The following is a 17,401-nucleotide window of genomic DNA, read 5'->3' as shown; positions in this document are numbered from 1 at the left end:
CTAGTCATCAACACCTATTACCTATTCATGACCTTTCCCCGCTTCCTACTATAATTAGATTAAAGAAGCTTCTCCCACACTCGCGCAGGTGCAGTATCTCCTGGTGGTCATGGTCTGGGGGCTCAAGGCTGAAGTAGCCTTCATCTTCCTCGTGAATCGTCCCTGAACTCAATCGGTGCGCAGGCGCAGTCTCATCCTTGTTGAGCTCCAAGAACGCAGAGTACGATGCAGTTGGCCTTCTGCTGTTGTCCACATTCCAGCTTTCCCTTATCAGTTAATGTCTGCGAATGAGCTCCTTCCTTATCAACATCCAGGGTCTTCAAGGCCTTTAACAGCAGACAGTGCGCATTTCAGTCAGCTAAGTCCTCTAAGTTCTTCTAACTTCTCCCCTATATAATATGCCTGCCCATCAGGCGCAGACGGTTCCTCCCAGTGGCAGGTGAGGACCTTTAGCTTCCCATGTTGCTTTGGATCCTGTGCTCTGCAGTGATGAAGGAAAACAGTCTCATGTCAGCAGTGACCAAATACTGGAAGGAGCTAGAAGAAAGACTCTTAGGGTTTGGAGATTTGGAAAAGATGCTGATGGTCAGGTGTGTGCCCACTGTGTGCAGGGCTCCCTGAAATGCTGACCACAATGCTTTGATGACCAGCCATGCTTGTGAGGATCCTCATGTGTCCCTCCGGCAAAAGGCAGAGTACAACGCCTTCCAAGAAGGAGATGCCCCCGTAGAGGGTGGTGCCCAGTAGATGCTCCGATTCCTGCTTCTCCTCCTCTTTCTTTGGCTTTCACACTCCCATCTCCCCAGATCTGCGACTCAAACACATTTAAGTACACCACCTACAGCGCCTTCAAGAGCCACCAGTATCTCCAGATGACCATCTACAATCAGAAGGTGAGAAGCAGGCTGCAGTGCCCTTCTCACAGCCTTCTGCTCCATGTACGGTCCCTTCACGCATAGCTGATGGTCAGCTTTGTGCCCGCTGTGTGCAGGGCTCCCTGAAGTGCTGATCACAATGCTTTGATGACTCGCCATGTTTGTGAGGATCCTCTGTAAGAGTCGGTCAAAGAATTGATTTCTGCCTCAACATTTTCCTCAGAACTTGACTGTATAAATCACAGGTGCAGGACTTAAGAAAATGGCCCAAACTGGTATGGAACGAATGCTTTGTACCCATGCCTACCTCTTTATCTCAAAACTGTTCTGTACCTGTCTCCAAGCCTCCCTACTCCCTCATGAAGCAAGGAGGAAAAGACAGGAAGATTAATGACAAGACTTACCACAGACGCATACCCCAACAGAGCATGCACGAAAGACAATTCAACCAAAGTTCAAAGTGATGATGACTACTGGCCCTCATCGGGAGACCCCAGGTCGACCACCGCCACCAGAAGGAGCGCATGCACACGGGGAGGAGACCTGTAGACCATCCTCTCTTGGCTTGTGTGGCCTGCTAGGTGGAGATTGGTACATCTCCACAGGCAGAGGCGGGTCGCAGGTAGATTGACGAGCAGAAAAGACAGCTCTGAAGCAGCTGAATTCTTAAGATTTTCCCCACCGTGAGATCACCTCAATCAAAGACAGAGGCAGTGGAACACCTTCTGGACCGGGACTCCAGAGACGCCGGACGCCTGTAGTGGTAGCTATAACCCCCTTTCCTTCCCTTTTCTTCCCATCTCTTTCATTGTTCTTTTCTCTCTTCCTATCACAAGCCGCTTTACAGGCACAATTAATAAAGTTCCAGTTTGGATTGAAATTTATCTCGCCTGACTTGTTGAATTATTGTTTTTGCCTTTCTGCACTCCGAGATCATAAATTAAATGAACCATCATGTGTCCGCTTATGAGTGGACCGTGACATCCTCGTGTGTCCCTCTGGTTGAAGGCAGAGTACAACGCCTTTCAAGAAGATGCCCCCGGAGAGGTGGGTGCCCAGTAGATGCTCCCATTCCTCCTTCCCCTCCTCTTTCTTTGGCTTTCGTTCTCATCTCCCCAGATCTGCGACTCAAACGCATTTAAGTACACCACCTACAGCACCTTCAAGAGCCACCAGTGTCTCTAGACAACCATCTACAGTCAGAATGTGAGAAGCAGCCTGCACTGCCCTTCACACAGCCTTCTGCTTTGTGGATGGTCCCTTCATGCATAGGTGATGGTCAGCTTTGTGCCCGCTGTGTGCAGGGCTCCCTGAAGTGCTGACCACAATGCTTTGATGGCCAGAGCTCATCAGCGTGTCCTCTCTTGGGAAAAAACTGAGCTGGGTGACCAGAGAGGCAAGCTCCAAGCCAGGGACGTGGGCCTCAGTCTCCCTTCCCGACTGACATCCCCACTGCATCCACTCTAGGTGTGTGACAGCACGGGTTGGCGCCACATGGACCTGCACCCTCGCTCTGCTTTCTGTTTGCTGAAGATGGAGCAGTGTCAGAACACAAAAACCCTGAAATGCGTTCACTGTGATTCAGGCAGCTTGACCTTCTTTCAAAATCTTTCTCTCTTTCTTTTTTCTTATCTTTCAAAAATCTTTCTACAAATACATCAGCTGTAAAAGGAGGACCAGGGAGACTATCCAGTTTTATTGGATGTAAAGGGAAAAACTGTGACAGAGGATGAGGACAAGGCTGAGGTACTTAATGCCTTCTTTGCTTCAGTCTTCTGACGCACATCCTCTGGACCTGCCAGACAATGAAACAGGTGCTGCTACGTGTGGAGCTCCTAAGGTGGTGACCCTCTCTCATCTCTTGCAACTATTTGTCTCTTATAACACTTTCATCCTTTCCTATCTTTTCTCCTTTTCTCCTTTTATCTTTGCAACACGCGCAGCTGCAGCAGGCAGTAGTGGGTGGTTTTGCTTTGATTTTGGGTTTGACTGAAGGGAACATCAGGGCTCTCGGTGCTGTTTTGGTCACTGTGTGGGGCTCAGGCTTTTCCTTTTGGTGCTCTGGCCCATGCCGGTTCATTAATTGTTTGAATCCAGTGTAATTGTTTGAATCCAGTGTTCTAAGGGCATCCATCTTATTTTGTAAAAGATAGAGTGTACGCCTATACCTCTCAGTGATTTTGATATACTCGGGTGCCGAGCCAGTAAGAAAGAACTTGCTTTCTTTTAAAGGGGGCCACGACATTGGCAGGATCCCGGTGGGCAATGGCGAGAGCTGGTGTGATGTTGGGATACGCAGTTTTTGGAACTGTCAAGGGGGCTTTGTCCGCCCAGGTTGGTCGTGCTCCAGCAGATGGTGCAGCTTTTGGGAAGTGCTGTACTGATCTCCTCCCCAAAATTGTCGGCTTTAAGGAGGGAGAAGCAGTTTTTGGAACTGCAAAGGGGGTTTCGTCCGCCCAGGGTTATTGCGCCCCGGCAGATGGTGAAGCTTTTGGGAAGTGCTGCATTGATCCGCTCCCCAAAGGCATAAATTTCAAGGAGGAAGAAGCAGTTTGTGGAACTGTGCAAGGGAGTTGCCTGCTTGCTTGAGCAGCAAGTCGCGCCCCTTGCAGGAAACATGGAGGTTTGGACGCTCATGCTCAACTGCTCCCCCTCTGAAAATGGTTTGAAAGAGTATAAAGCACGTCCCGACCCGGCAGGGTGCAGCTGGGCAGAGAAACACTGGCAGTTACCGGCTGCAGTGGCAGAAAGGATCTGGGCTCCTGCAACGCAGAAGTGGAGCAAGCCAGGCGTTTGTGCAGCACTTGCAGCCGGCCTCAGGGCTGCTCCAAAGGAATGGTGGGAATGGGCACAAAGGGAGTGGAGACGGAGACCGAGAGATCTGCCCGAGCCGAGCTGGAGGAAGAGCAAACACACTTGCAATGGGAAGTGGTATTTGAGCGAGCTAGAAGTGAGCGTTCGGAGAAGGCGCTGGCAGATGAGAGACAGATTAATAGAAAGTTACGAAGGAGCCTGCAAGATGCTTTTGTGAGGGAAAGGCTAATGGATCGGCAATGTTTCCCCAACCTGACTGGATAATTACAAAAAATATATTGGATGCCTGGAGTAATGTCTTTTTTAAAGAAGTCTGCTGCCTGTCACTTCATCGCATTATAAGACACATGAAAACCAAGCACCCAATCTACCCATCTATAATTTTGAATAGGTTGAATTCTCTGATTCCTCTTTCTGTGAAGAGTCTGCCAAACCTCTTTTTATTCATAATGCCTGCTGTTCATTTATTACTTCTATTTCCTTCAAGGCAAGTCCTGGAGTAATGAATAAATTAATAGATAGATAGATAGATAGATAGATAGATAGATAGATAGATAGATAGTAAATAATAAATAAATTGTAGTCCTTGCCAAAACCAACGGACAGGTATGCTTACGCCAGGCTCAGCCAAAGCACTTTTCAAAGCACAAGCACTGCAAACAATAAAGACCTGTCCCTAGGTACACAGCACAGAAAGGTGAAGCCCTGTTTGCTGTGAGTGTTCTCTGTTGCAGAGGCACAGGGCTGCTCTGCAGCTTGTGCTGGCACTGGAGGCAGGTATCAGTCAGTCTGAAGGGAGCACGCACACAAATGAAGACCTTGGGCCCTGAGTTCCCTAGAACTGAATAAGGGACACACCCCAGTAACTCCTATGATGCTCTGTTGTAGAGACATTTTATAAAGAAAATGGACTTGATGCTATAAACGTTGTTGGCGTTGAGCAACCCTGACAAGACCTTGAAACAGGGAGCTAGCTCAGTGGAAAGAAGTAGTAACAGAGAGAAAAACAAAGAAGAAAAACGTCAACGTGGTTAATTTTAGAGTAACTTGTTTAAAAGCATGCATGGTTGTTTAGCCAATAATATGTTAGTAAAAGGCCCATGAACAAGCACTTTTGAGCAATAATAAACTGTAGATAAGTGTGTGAATAGCTTATGCATAACCAGATGTGTAACCTGAAAAAGTATATAAAAAGAAAACTAACACAATAAAGGGTCCTCGATCCATCAGATTTAAGTCCGTGTCTCAATCCCCTCAACACTCTGTCTTTGACTCCTTTTATTATTTAGAGGTAAGATCATCAGACCAAACATCTGTAAAGATGAAAAAAAAAGGTTTGTGCTGTCACGAGGCCTCTTGTTTTCAAAACTATTTCTAGGAACAAATTGTATAAGCAGTACTATTTAGTTTGCCTCTTACAACTGTTATTGCACAGTGCTTTGAGGTTGAGTTTGGGGCTTTCATGGGGAAGGGGGGAAAGGATGGAATATTTTGAATGTAGGTCCCATAAAAAAGGAAAGAAAGCACCATACTTGGGATAATGGCTCCAGGCAGGGATGAGAAATCCTCTTATCAGTGAAGTCCAGGTTGATGGCGCCATGCTTCTGTGGGTATCACAGAGCACGATTAAAACTCCAGACTCGTATTTCTCATTTAATTTGCACAATAAAGCTATGGTTTGTATCCTGTGTGTCATTCCACTGGTGCAGAAGGGAGAGGTCCTTACACAGTGATGTATAACCCCAGCCCCTGAACGACCTGTCTAGGTTGCACAGAAAATCTTCTCATTGCTTTAAAAAGATTTCAGCCCCCCCCGTGCTCACCACGACTAATTTGCTTGTATCCTTGAAGAGTGGCTGTTCGGGGTCCCAGGATGCTGAGGACTTTCCCCTTTAGTTTAGTTTGTAATAGCTAGGAATAGCTGCTATTTAATCTGGTGTATGCTGACCTCTGGTGGCAAAAATATCCATATGAATTCCATTTCTTTCACTACTGGCTAGAAACATGAGCTTTTCTCTTACAAGGAGGTAACAGCAAACCAGCAAACAAGCAGGAGAGGGATCAGAGACTGGCAAGAAATTTCTACTCCAAATAATCCCTAAAAGTTGCATCTGCTAATTTGTTTGTGGAAGGCTGTCCAGTCACTATGAAGAAAAATATAATGAGCAGTTGTGTATGTAGCAATTCCCATACCAAACCTTTATTTTTCTTTTTCTTATAGTGGTAGTGGTGGATTATAATCATGGCATCTACATTAAAATACAACTGTGGATGTAATTATTGGAGATACTGATTTACAAGTGCTCTCGGTCAATCAACTTATCATCATCAGAAGTGAGTGGTGTCTCCTGCCTAAAAGCTTGACTGCAAGACATTTTAAGATGAAGAAATAAAGGAGCGATTTAGGGTCTTTCCCAGAGGGACTGCTCTCATCTGTGGTTCTATCAGTCTCTGAGAGGACACAGTGCAACAGCATGTGAATAAACCAGGTTTCCAAGAGACAAGTGTCTGTACCCTGTCAGCACATTCATCTCATGCTCTGTGCCAGCAGTCAGCCCCTGGTGCTCATCCCCTGTCCTGCTGCTGTAGGGTTCTGATCCTAGTCAGTTTGACCCAGCTTCAGGTCTTCATCTCTGAATTTTTATTTACTTGTATGTATGTATATACAGGTTATATTTAAATTATATAATTACATTTTTCATTTGCTATAAAATTATTAATCTAATATTGGCTGTTATAAAGAAAATGGGGCATGAGCAGCTTCATGGAACAGGAGACGTGAGAGTGCTTCCCCTGGGATTCCCGATATCTAGTTTCCAGCCAGGAGAGTGGCCTCCTCTGCTGTGGCTTATGCTGGGAGAAGGTGCAAGGATGCGGGGGCAGTCACATCCCTTGGATCGCTTTACTCCAGGAGTTGCTGTGGCAGACGTGGTTGATCAGGGGCTGCTGGGAGGCAAAGTCCCAACAGACCATTGCTGAGGACAGGGCATCACTGGGAACAGCACAATATCTCCTCCCCACTTTCCCAGGCCTCTGGAGAGGCTGAGCCCATATGGAGAGGTCAGAATAAATGGACAGTCTAAACCAGAGGCTAGGTAGGCTGTCTATCTGAATTCTGGCCTGGGTAATTAATGCAACCAAATTTTACAAGTATGTGACAGTAGTCACACAGGACATCAAATGCCGTTCTTTTAAGTCCTGATGCCAGATCATTCCAGTGCACAGGACATCATAGCCCCTCGCTTTTTGGTTTCAGGTGTGGAAGCTTGCGCAGTGGCTCTCCTGCTAGGTCCAGATCCGCTTCAGTCAATGACCAGGTCCTGCTCTTCCACAAGCTGGTGGGTTTTGTGCTGCTAAAAGCTGACTATGATGTTATGATCACTGACCATGCGTATTAAATAGTTTTTGTTATTTATTACACCTTGTTCTCAAAATTCCCAGTAATGCTCAGTGAACTGTTTTCAGGCTTCACCTGCCCATATTTGTTGCTCTGTGTTTGAAGCTGCACAAGCTGAGGATTCTGCTGGAAAACTGAAAAACAAACATTTCCTACAAACCTATCCTTTGGCTGCATACTGCCAGCTCATTAATCCTAACTTATTTTCCAGAGTCTCGCTGCATTCCAGCGTGGTGGATAGGCTGTAATTTACCTGCTCTCCTAGAAGTTACTGGCACTGCTAGAAGGATGCTGATAGTAAGTAGATGTCAGGACAATTTCTAGGAGAGTCAGGACTGTGGACATCTTCTTCCATTGGAGAGAATTATTTCTTTTTGCTGGGATTTACAAATGAGTTGGCTCTTAGTCTTTGAGACTCCATTCTTTTTCATCAAGGCTGTGCTGGCTACTGAAAATCACCATGAAAGGATAGACATGAAAGTATGTGGTAATGACTGTGGAAGTTCATACATCAGCAGTTGACTTCTTATCAGCTTCAACCTTAAGTTGTTAAAAAAAATTGCTTGTAGGTAATTTACAGAGAAATTCTCGGCATCCTGAATCATCAAGAACAAATTAAAAGCAGCATAAGTGGAAAAATGAATGCACCTTTCATATCCACACCAAAGAACCATTAATCTAAAGAAAAGTCATATAAATCATGTGCAAGTAGCCTTTTCCTGAAGCAGTTTTTATGCAACAAAAATGACTGCTGCAAGTATATGGAAGAGCACCACCAGGCGGTGGTAACAACACAATATTTTGTTCAGTTGGTGTTTTTTTTTCTTAAAAAAAAAATTGAGAGTTTTATGTGCTTGTGATACCACATGAACATTTTTTTAGGTGGTGATGAAACTCCCGTCAGTCTGCAGATGTGAAACGGAAACCTCAGGCTCATAGTCCTGCAGTGGGAAAGAGTGTGGCTTCCCCAGAAACAGCCGCAAACAGCTTGGTCACAGAAACTGGAGACAGAGTAGATGCTGCTAATGACAGTGCAGCTGACTGGGAAGGGGTCGTTTTCCTTGCACTCTATTTTTTTAATTCCTTCTCTATTTAAAGGCTGAAAAACGTAGATTCGTAATTAAATTTCCACTTTTGCATTAGCACTGGCCTGCTGTGTTGCAAGATTCAGGCTGCAGCAGCTTTGGTTGATGTGAGGTTTAAAACCTGAACAACCCACCAAATGCCTCTTTTAAAAAACAAATGAAACTAAATAAAACATATTGTAGAGGAGAAGACAAGGATGTCTCTTACTGTTTGTTTAAGTATGATTTTGCAGCTTTGGACCATAAGACTCCTGCTAGGCATTGGTTCTGTTCCAGCAGAACAACGTTTGATCTAATTAATGTTGAAATGTATCTTAACCAGCCCCCTGTTGTTGCATTCTTGTTCAAACAGCAAATACACCAAAGCAAGACAATGGATCTGTGTTCATTACAGCAATGTCCAAAGTACCATTGCACTGCCTAAGTATTTTCTTCACCTTTGCAGCCAAGTCTAGGCAGAACACTGACATCCATAGTGCAGCCAAGGTTTGCATACATGAAAAATCATACCAGCATGTAAAATTTTAATTCCTTCTGTGTCTAAATTAGCGTATATATCCACTAATGTGAGTGCTTCAGATGGTGTAACTGCCTTTTTTTTCATTACACTTAACTGAGTTTAATGTTGTAGCTAAAAATACATTAAAAGGGGGAATTACGCAGACATGCTTGATTGTAATCTGCGATGAAGACTTACTTGATTATTACACTTACTAAATGATTCCTGGTTACAGAACCGCTTACAAATTCTGCAAACTTTATCATTCCAGTTCTTAAATTGACAAAGCTTTCCAAGAGACACTCAGCAAAGTGAGAGCGTTTCTCCCACAATATAAAAGCTACATTCTATTTTATGGTATCAGGTAAAGTATCTGACTTAAGAAATAATCTTACGTAAGAAATAAGTTCTTAAAAAGGAGGAAAGTTTGTTTTCCAGTTTGAAGCACATTGTTCCATGCCTCATGCACTTCATGTTTTTGTAATTGTAGGATATGTTGCATTAGAATTGAATTGTTTTATTATCATGAATCTTACATTACTGTATGTGCAATGAATACTCAATTTTGTGATTTATTTGGCCCAGAGGGGCTGCCACCACAACTGATCACCAACCAAACAAAAGTTATATGCTAGGAGTAGAGCAGTCTTCTCAGGTGTTGCATTCTTGCCCTTTTCCTTCATTTTTATTCCAGCCTGGTTCTGGTGAAACCAAGCTTCAAAAAAATGAGCATAAATCAGGGTTGAGTTCAAGACCCAAAAAATCTGAGCTACTGGTCAAAAAGTGAGTTGAAACAGCAATGAGTCAGGCCCTTATTTTGTGTGCTCTGTCTGGGGATGCAGGACTGCCTGACCATCCTGCCAGCACCTGCCATGCTCCTGCAGCCCCGTGTCTGACAAGCCCACCCTGCCAACCATGGCAGCAGCACCAGCCTCCTGCCCGGGGTGGAGGGAGGCTTTGGGAAGGGATGTGGGGTGGGGGGCAGAGCAGGACAGGGGGATCCCACCGAGGGTGAAGGACAGAAGGGGTGAAGGGATTTCCCCTCGGAGGGGACGAGCGTCTGGTGTGGTGGTGGGGCAGCTCACAGGGTGGGCAGCCAAGCCTGTGCCACTGCGAGGCCAAGGTTTGGTAGGGAAAAATTGGGAAAAAAAGAATCCAGGGCAGCTTAACACTTCTCAAGCACTGTGGCATACACTGGATTTGGTTCAGGTTATCAAAATCCTTCAGAGAACTCTTACGGTCCACAAGTATGTTCTGAAATCAGCTGGTCTGCAACGTACACTCAGCAGGGTTGGGAGACCACAAGGACAGGAGGCACTGCTGTGCTGTTCAACTTTGTTTCTACCAGCTGGCTATGGGGAACTTGTGTTTTGAGTTCCCAAAAGAAAAAGAAGTCATCACTGGGAGAGGAATGAGGACAGGAGGAACAGTAGTTTGGACAGGAAGCATCAATGCAGCAAGCTGGATTGTGAAGCAGTTATACGGGTCAGTCATGCGCACCACAGGGGTGATGTTAATTCCAATATTTTCTGATTTTTGAGGGTTGACTTGGCACCTATAGGGCTGTACCACTGATGACAAATTACAGGCTGTATAATTCATGCATTCATTTGCAAGCTTATTCTCAGACCAACAACAAAATGGTGTTTCCTGCAGTAGCCTGAGCGCAGTGGACTGATGTTGGCAGCTGTAACTCCTAGGCCTGCAGCATGCCTGACACCAGCTGTAGGGACGTCTTACCTGTGAATATGACAAAACAGCAAAACTGGGTAGTGACAATTTCAGGACTGACTTAGATAATTTTAGTCCAGATTCATTCACTCTTTGTGAAAACATGCACTCTTACCTTCTCTTTTCAGACTACTGCCTCTTCCATGTCTATACAGTTAAGAAGTATTTACGTTGTTAAGCTAATCCTAAACCTTTCTCTACTAAAAACTATTTCAAGACTGACTCGTTACATTTCAACCCCGTTTATCGTGTACTTTATTAACAGTAGGGTTTATTTTACTAGCGTAGTAAATCAGGCAGGCAAAACTGAACATCTCATTCTAGAATAAACACAATGTGGCTTTTTAAGCTTCTAGACTCTTCATAGCTCACAGCTTGCTGAATTGCTACATGGTGCTGCAAAACTTTCCAAAAATCAGCAGGCCAGCCCAGAAAGTCCTAGATGAATCATTTGACATCCCCTTTTGTGCAAAGTGAAGCACTGGATACTGATGAATGTGCCAAATGCCAAAGCATGACACCTTGACAAATCACTGAGAGCCCTTTCCTCCCTGATGACTGCAGCTGCAAGTCCATCAGCTCCGAATAGCTCTCCTGCATCTGAACACACTTATCCCATGCACTTCCAAGAAATGGAGGTAGAAGCATTTTGAGCTAAGGCTGGGAGAGACCCAAGCCCAAGACTGGGCAAAGGTTTCCAGCAAGTAAAGATAGTAAGGGAGAAATTATGCATTATGAATTAAAGTATAATGCATATAGATCAAAGAGGGAATTATTAGACGGTGTTGAGTTTTTTTAACTGGGTCAATGAAAAGGAATTTTGTAAGATAATCACTATTTAAACTATCTTTGACCTAAAACTCATTTGTAGCATCCCAAGTTTAGGTGGGGACATGAGTGCTACACCTCTAACCACAACTTCCTCATGCAATATGCATGGCAGAGGCACAATTAAAATTAATTTGGATCCAGCAAATGCCCTGGTGTGACCATACAGGTTTAGCAGGGTTGTCTGAACGCTGCCATCTTAGTGCAGCACCTGTAACACCTCAAATGAGGACACTTGAAACATATGCAGGAAGGTTAATCCTCTCCTGACTACACCTGCTCTGAATGATCTGGGCACGTGGCCAGATGTGCACTCGTCCTGTTTGACATAAATGGATTGATAAGCCAGCTGGAGACCAGTGGAGGGACACCAAGATGGTTAGGGACTGGAGTATAGCTTGTATGAGGAGAAGCTGAGAGACCTGAGTTTGTCCAGCCTGTAGATGCCTCTGGGGAGATCTGTCTGTATCCTCTACTGCTTCATGGGTGAGAAGGCAGAGTCAGGCTCTCAAAGATATCCAGAGAAACTGTGAAATCTCCATCCTTGAAGCTGTTCAGAATTTGACTGGATGTGACCGTGAGCATGCTGCTTTAACTGTGAAAGTTACCCTGGCCTAGACACAAGGCTGGACTAAAGGAACTCCAGAGGTCCCTTCTTACACAAATTAGACTTTGATTCTGTTTTTCATACAAACATTTGGGGAATGGCTATTCTTTCTGAAAAGACTGGCATTCACAGATGACTATATCTACATAAAGCAGGGGAACTGAGTATTTCTTGGTTATTGTATCTTTTTTATTTATATTCATAGCTCCCTTGGGCAAAGAGAGTAAGTCAAAGAGGGGAAATGTTCCTGGTAACACCAGCCATCTGTCATGAATACCAAGCAGTGGAACTTGGATATTTTATTATGATAAACCGATATTTGCTTTTAGGAATTGTTTCACATCCTTTCTATATGACTACCTTGGCTGCCTGTGTTTCAGGTAACAATGTCAGTTAATTAAACAAAGCATACAAACCCCAGAGAGAGAGTTCTGAACATGCATTTAACCCAGCAATTGTTGTTGAAGCCCTGATGCCTGAAAACTTTTCTTTTTTTATTCCCCAGGTAATTTAATAAAAGAGAGTAGCACACACTATAAGCCTAGTATGCAAAGTGGTGCTCAACAGAGTATTTCTTATATTAGTATTAAAACATACAAGAGGCATTCCATGAAATGCAGGGGATTACTATCAATTCATTTGCACTGCTTTTGTGTTGAATACTTCCAAGCTAGGAATACGCTAATCAAGAGGAAAGAAAAAGTTGATGTGAACTTGCTATGTAAGTGCAATATTATTTTCTTGTTTCATCTTTGCCTTTCACACATGACTTATTCTCCTCCCAAAGTTCCTCAACAGCCCCAGTACCCCTCACAGGAGGCATGTGTGCTTATGGATAGGCACCATGGGAAGAATTGGCATCAGAGGAAAAACATAATTATGATTTAATCTGATCTGATTTAATTTGATCTCAATTTGAAAACCAATTTTCCTGAAGGCTTTCTCTGAAGGCAGTCATTGCCAAACATTTCAGAAACATGAAAATTTTGACTTTGAAGACGCATGCCAATGGAGGAAGCTTCTTACTGATCTGAGGCTGTTAGAAAATGACTAATTCTTATACTTATCATCTTCCATCCTTTTGGAATCCTCAACGTAAGAAGAATGTGCAGCTGTTGGAACGGGTCCAGAGGAGGGCTACAAAGATGATCAGAGGGCTGAAGCACCTCCAATACGAGGACAGGCTGAGAGAGTTTGGGTTGTTCAGCCTGGAGAAGAGAAGGCTCTGAGGAGACCTTATAGTGACCTTCCAGTACCTGAAAGGGGCTGCAGGAAAGCTGGGGAGGGAGTGTTTACAAAAGCTTGTAGTGACAGGACAAGGGGCAACGACTATAAACTGGAGAAGGGCAGGTTTAGATTAGACATAAGGGAGAATTTCTTCCCAATAAGGGTAGTGAAGCACTGGCACAGGTTGCCCAGGGAAGTTGTGGCTGCCCTATCCCAGGAGATGTTCAAGGCCAGGCTGGTTGGAGCCTGGAGCAGCCTGGTCTGGTGGGAGGTGTACCTGCCCATGGCAGGGGGTTGGAACTGGATGATCTTTAAGGTCCCTTCCAACCCAAACTATTCTATGATTCTACGATCTATTATAGTGTAAAGGTAGATATTGATCAATTACGCCAAGTCCTTTTCAACCTCTTCTTGCATCCTGACCCTATTTAAACATTGTAGCATCAAAAAGTAGCCCCCCCACAACCTGGCTGTGGCAGACCCTACAGTCACTCTTTCTGCAAGTTGTCATTTACCTGTTTCTTCATTTGCGCACATAACTTGGAAACACCTTGGAAGTGCTTTCTTTAGAAGAAAGAAACTAAATCTGTTAAACTGAAGGAATTAAGGGAGATGTCAGTACATGTGCAACACTCATGCTGCAAGCTCTCTGACAGCTGTGCTGTCAGACAACGTTCAAGCCTACTCTCCTATTTTTCAAGATCTAGCCTCTCTAAAACCTCCCTTTCTAACTATAGTGCAGACTAATAAGGTGAAGCACTCATGAGTCAAACTTTTATACCCTTGACTCTTCTTCTAACCACTTGGTTTATGGGATTCTTTCCTTTTTAAAGTGATTTCTTCTCATGGCACCTAAAGCCACAGCCTTGCAGAACTGGAGGCAGCTGAGTCATCCTAGAGGATGTGTTGGATTGGTATAAAAAGAGGTTTTGTTTTTAAGGAAAATAAGGATGGAGGATGTTTTCAGTAGGGCTATGGAAAAAAAACCAGCATGCGAGCAGGGAAGGCACTGCAATTTGGAGGACAGCAACTCAACAGGACTTTTTGTTTTTAGTCTTACTGGTAGCGTGGTCAGCTCCTGGTGTTTGAAATCATTAAGCAGTCGGCTGTTCTTGAAATAGTGCAGTTTTGTTAAGCCTGTTTTCTGTTGTCTCACTTGGTTTGACTCTTGATAAGATTTATCTGGGCATTTGCTGGTTTTGTTTCCTTTCCCTTGAAGACGGACGGAGTAACTCTGAGGCTAGAAATTGCCACTTGAAATGAAAGCTGAGGTTGTCTTGTGTATTTGGGTAATTGAAAAGAAAGGAAAAAAAAGGGGGGGGCTACAAAAGTCCTTATCTCCTCCCTGTATGGATTGGCAATGGATTCTTGATTCCCCTGTTTTCTTCCTTCTCTGTTGTTTTATAACTCCAGGACAGTAACCTGGCTTTCATGTCAGTTGTATATTTGAACTTAACCCACGCAGATCTTGCAGTTGGGTGGGGAGCACATAAGACTTATTGCTGGTTTATTGATGGCTGTTTAAAATACAGGATTGAATTACTGATGCACTTCCCCCTCAGTATATTACATGGTCACTTGTAGTGAGTTGAAGTGTTTAGAGGATATTTTCTTGTTATTGTTTCTGAATAGCTCTTATGCAACTGAGGGTGCAAAACAGAGGACAAAACAGGAAAGCAAACAAAAATAGAACTAGAAACCATTTCTGGAAACCGCTTATTCTGCTACTATGTAATTTCTGCCCCTTTTACTTTCTGCAGATAGTCCAAATCAATTTTATACTGCTAAACAAAAGATCCATAAGGGATCAGGATCTTTGCTGTAAGTAATGTAAACACATCAAACTGAAAGGCACCCCTGTTTTTTCCCCCAGATTCTTTGACACCTGCAGTGCTTTACCTTAATGATTAATGTTGCTATTGTCTGATGCAGCTAATTGCAGCAGAAATTAATCCAAAGCTTTTGTCCTTAACTCTGTTTGTAACCTGACTAACTTTGTAAGCATTTCTATACTGATCATACCATACCAATAGTATATATACCTCAGCATTTTTTTTGTACCTTTTGCCCTTTGCTATTTATACTGTGCAATCAGCCATGTGTGTAATGAACATTGTTTTCTTTCTGCACATGGGTGACTGAATTGCTACAAAGCATGTGCGCTCCTCAGGCCCAAACATCTAAGTTTGCTTTGAATGTCCCAGTCTGTTTGTGATTATGGTATTCAGACCAAGCAGAGCCATGCCCCGTGTTCACAGGAACCATTACCTGATTGTGTGAAGGACTGAGGAACAGCAAAAAGGCCAACACGAAGCAGTTTAAAAATATTCTGTTTACTTCTGTGGTGTTTTGTTTCCCTGCCCCTCCACCACCACCACCACCCCCAAAAAAAAACCCCAAAACCAAACAGAATGATAGAATGGAATCATAGAATGCTTTGGGCTGGAAGAGACATTAGAGATCATTCAGTGCCAACCCCTGCTGTGATCAGAGACACCTCCCACTGGATCCGGTTGCTCAAAGCCTCATCCAAACTGGTCTTGAACACCTCTAGGGATCTATATCCACAGCTTCTCTAGGCAACCCGTTCCATTGCCTCACTACCCTCACAGTAAAAATTTTCTTCTTAATGTCTCATCTAAATCTCCCCTCTTTCAGCTTAAAAGCATTACCCTTCATCCTATCACTACACTCCCTGTTAAAGAGCCCCTCCTTTGAGCAGACAAAGGAAAAATCTGTGGTTTTTTCTCTTTTTTTCATAGGTAAATATCTTGTGATCTGAGAGATGAGTAGATTGTGACAGTGTGAACAATGCTCTGCCAAATCCTTATCTGAATATTGTTTTGCAAAGCCTTATGTCGTTTTCCAAAATTACCACCTTTGAAGTCAGAGCAGCAGTAATTTTCAACTGATGGCTGTCTCTGGGTTAGATTTTTCTTGTGTTTGCTACAAAGGAGATAAGGCTGCAAACAGCTGGACTTGTGCTTATCCAATATAACTGTCCACACTCTAGAATACAGTGGGACATCTCCAGGCACTGCAGTTGTAAGCTGTAAGCCTCTGGGTTGCTATGTGAGGCCAAATTTGTCCAAATCGTTCTTGGGAATGCTGCTTTAGTTATTTTTGCTGAGCCCTTCTTGCAATGGTATAGGAGGAAGAGAATGGCTGCTAGGGTATGGAAGTGCCCATGCTGAAGGGACAGAAGCCTTCAACTGGACCACAGGTGAGGCTGCCCTCCCTGGGGGAGCGAGTTGTCCTGCTCCACTCAGGCCCACAAAACCTGCTCTAAATAAGACTATCATAAGCACTAACCTAGTCATGAAACAATAACAAAATAAATAACCCTCCTGGAGTCCAGCTAGATCAGATCTATTTGATCTATCAGATCTACATCAGATCTTGCTGCAAATATCATGAGATGAAGGTTATCCAGTTTTCAGTTATATATAATTCTCCATGTAACTGAAGAAATAACCTTGTGTTCACTGACTTCACTGTTCCCACCACTTTCCAGGCAAATTTTCAGCCTATTACCTTTCTCATCTGAGCCCTTACTTATCTATTGCTGTCACTTGAAATCTTAGAAAATGTCCTGTAAAATAATGTAAGTTATATCTCTCTTATACTCTTTTGACAGTCAGTGTAAAAGTTTGAGAGAGAGGTCTTTTTCCTTTTCTTTTTTTTAGTGGAAATTGCCCTGGCTCTGTTGCTAAAGAAAGAAATTGTAACAGATGTCTCCGCACCCACATGGAGTTACCAGAACATCACAAACAGGCACAGTCCAGAAGCTTGGTAGAAGCTGGGGGCTTAGTAAGGGCTTTAGGCTCTTTTTTTCAGCACATAGTTGACTTCAGGTAGAACAAGGTGAGACCTCCAGCTCTTGCAGAAACAGTTGCTCATTTGAGGTGCCTCCCCTCTGGGGCACCATAGGTGTGGTGAGCTGCCCCAATCCAAAGCAGTGAAAACCAGACTTACCTACTCTGAGTTGGACAGCTAATTAATTTTTTCCTGTTCATGTTACTGCTCATCTGGCAATAGGTAATATGAAGTGCCTCAGGAGGTCCTGTGAGGCACAAGTAATCTCTGTTTGTAAAGCACTCCAAGGCACTTCACTGAAAGCTGGTAGGAAAGTGTCACCCTTGGCTACCAGCAAAGCCTGCACCTACACAACAGCCTGGCTGCTGAAGCAATAATTTCTGTATAATGACAAACCTGTAGTCACTTATTATGTCTCAAAGTGGCTTGGTCTATAAGGCACATGCCCTCTTTGGAGTGGCAATCTGACTTGTATTTGCACAGGAAAGCTTTACCAGCTATTACGGGCTGTATGTAGCAGGA

The sequence above is a fragment of the Phaenicophaeus curvirostris genome, chromosome 1 (genome assembly GCF_032191515.1).
Source record: "Phaenicophaeus curvirostris isolate KB17595 chromosome 1, BPBGC_Pcur_1.0, whole genome shotgun sequence".
NCBI classification, from domain to species: Eukaryota; Metazoa; Chordata; class Aves; order Cuculiformes; family Cuculidae; genus Phaenicophaeus; species Phaenicophaeus curvirostris.
The sequence above is the reverse complement of the archived record's forward strand: the minus strand, read 5'-3'. Positions refer to the sequence as shown.